We start from the raw sequence: 2,888 nt of genomic DNA on the forward strand, positions 1-2,888 counted from the left end.
GCTGTCTTTGAACTCGTGATCCTCCTGCTTCAGCCTCTTACAGCTACAATTATTTAAAAAAAAAAAACAACTTCCAAATCCATTTGTGATCCTAGCCCAAAACTCAGAAGACTCACTTTATATTAAAGATTAGGATAATCTGCTATGTTTATGATCTCCTAATAAGATTTGTACCCAAGTGTTAAGTTTATAACATGAAACAGCCTATGCACTCAATGGGTATGCTAAGTATACATTATTCTGTATTGTATACATCTATTCTGAGTTAATTACATTTAATGGATTACATTTGGGGTTTTTTTTTTCCACGGTGGGGCTTGAACTCTGGGTCTGGGTGCTGTTCCTGAGCTCTTCAGCTCAAGGCTAGTGCTTTACCACTTGAGCCATAACACCACTTCTGGCCTTTTCTGTATATGTGATACCAAGAAATCGAACCCAGTGCTTTGTATATGTTAGGCAAGCACTCTACCACTAGACCAAACTCCCAGCCCATATTTGGGGTATTTTTAAGTGTTGAAAGTGTAATGTTTATTTTTGTGATCCAACAACTTTAACCAAAAATGAAGAATATTTTCTGGCTGGCCAGGAGGATAATATTTCAGTGTTGATAAGTCCATTGACTGTAACAGCCCAGGAAGTGTGCTGCAGGTACAGCAGAAGAGATGTCCCTCTTTGTGTAGCTGTTTTGCCAATTCCAGTTGTTCATCAACTTTTCATTTACCACTACAACAGGCGGCTTGCCTTTTTCCAGGGTCTCCAAACGGCTTCCTGCACCTGCGTGACTAATAACAAGATCTGCTAGTTGAAGGTCTTCTTTCAAGGAATCTTTGTACCTGTAAATATCCAGAGTAAATGACTCAGTACTGAATGGTTTAGGTATCACGGTTCCTCTACCAATTTGGAGGATAAGTCGGCTGTAACCAAGACTCTGGATGATACGCAAGCTGTCCGGCGCTGACACACATGCAATGAGGTGGTCAAAACTGGTGGTCCCTACGGTTACAAACACACACTTTATCTCATGCATGTGTCAGACCTCCAATCGCACTATTATGCTTTTTAAAAAAGTAGGTTATATTTTGCTCATATAACAAATAGATGAAGGGAGAATGCAAAGCTAAGAAGAGTGAGGGAAGGGTTTGGTAAAGAAGGCATGGGTGAGAATGCTGAAGGAGTGACACTGATCAAGTGACAAGATATTGTATAGCATTCATAAAGTACTTTGTTAAATGACAACTCCTTTGTATAACTACTTAGAGATAATAAGAAAAATAATGAAAAGTCAAAGTCAGTCTTAGGTTAGAAATTAGATGTTTAATTTATTTATTTACTTATTTTACTTACTATCATTCATCATTATGAATAAATTACAATCAGGTGGAAAAATCTTACAACAGATATCTATTTCTCAGTTACTCTATGGAGGGCCATTCCTGGCTGGGCAGATGTCTGGAGTTCCCCTCCAAAAATAAGAAAGAAACGGGCTCTTTCTATCCACGGTCCCATCATCTTGTGGGGCTCAAGCAAGTCTTGTTTACATAGTCCTCTGACAAGTGAAGACACAGGTTCTCGAGGCCTGTGCAATATGCACTAGGGAGCACACCTAGCAGTAACACCTGCCACTCTTGTATGCCATTGGCCATAGCTCGGTCACATAGCTTGAGAGAAGTCTAGTCATGTGCATGTCCTCAGGTATGTCTCAGTGGCCAGGGGAAATAGTCTGAGAGTCAGAGGGCATGGCTTCAATTCCAGGCCTGGTCCAAGACAAGTGATTTCCATTTTCTATGCCTGCGATTTTTCCACCTGTGCAACGAGGAGAGTGATAATGGTGGGTACATGGGGGCTGTTAGAGTTACAAATCATTCCCAGAAAGAACTTTTTTTCCCAGGCACAATGCTTGCTTGGCAAAGAGTAAGTGTTCATCATTAGCAGATGACTACAGTTTGTAAGCTGCTTGCCTCAGGGCATCAGGGCGCAGGGAGAATGCAAGATGGGATGGTGTAGGAAGCTATTGCACTGGGCTGGGAGTTTGGCCTAGTGGTAGAGTGCATGCCTAGCATGCATGAAGACCTAGGTTCGATTCCTTGGTACCATATACATAGAAAAAGGTGGAAGTGGTGCTCTGGCTCAAGTGGTAGAGCACTGTCCTTGAGAAAGCCCAAGGACAGAGCTCAGACCCTGAGTTTAAGCCCTAGAACTGGCAAAAAAGAAAGAAAGAAAGAAAGAAAAAGAAATGAAGAAAGAAAGAAAGACAGGTATAGCACTGGTCCATTTCTTTCAGACCAAACCATCCTCCCTCCCCTGGGTTATAGAAGCTTCTGTTTCTGTAGAGAATTTCCTACCTCCTTCACTATTTCTAGGTCTAGGTTCCTGACATGTCCAGGCATGAAAGGGTGGGTTCCCCCTGCACCTTCTTTGCATGTCTGCATCACTAGAACTAATCTGTTCTTAGAACCATTTGGAAGCAGTTGGATTTACGGCAAGAAAGCAGTAATACAGGAAGGAAATTGCAGCCACTATGGGCTGCCTGGAAGAATACCTCAGTTGGATTCAAGAGACCTCTGGAATATTGCCAGCTGAGACTTCTTTGTTCAATTACTTAAAGATAATAATAAATAAATACATTTAAAAAATTTTAGAAATTCTTTTTTATTTTTTTTGTTTGTGACATTCTTTTTTTCCATATGTTTTTTATTGTAATTAATAGAAGGGTTACATTATATTCACCACACAGAAGGTGCATTACTTCACATACATGGATACCCTTTCTCATGTCTTGGTCTCCATTTCCCTCCCCCTCCCCCTGCCCATCATTTTGTTTTCCTCCCTTCCCTATCTGATTTCAAATAATCAACCAGATGTGGTATTTATACACAATGGAATTCTAT

The 2,888-nt window shown here is 40.8% G+C and overlaps 1 pseudogene; it reads right to left on the minus strand.

Annotated features, from left to right (window-relative positions):
- Window positions 1-528: 528 nt before the first annotated feature.
- LOC150057374 (UDP-N-acetylglucosamine transferase subunit ALG13 pseudogene) lies at window positions 529-1,027 on the minus strand (annotated as a pseudogene).
- Between the last annotated feature and the right edge of the window lie 1,861 nt (window positions 1,028-2,888).

The sequence above is a fragment of the Megascapheus bottae genome, chromosome 10 (assembly GCF_031878675.1).
Source record: "Megascapheus bottae isolate mThoBot1 chromosome 10, mThoBot2.hap1, whole genome shotgun sequence".
NCBI classification, from domain to species: domain Eukaryota; kingdom Metazoa; phylum Chordata; class Mammalia; order Rodentia; family Geomyidae; genus Megascapheus; species Megascapheus bottae.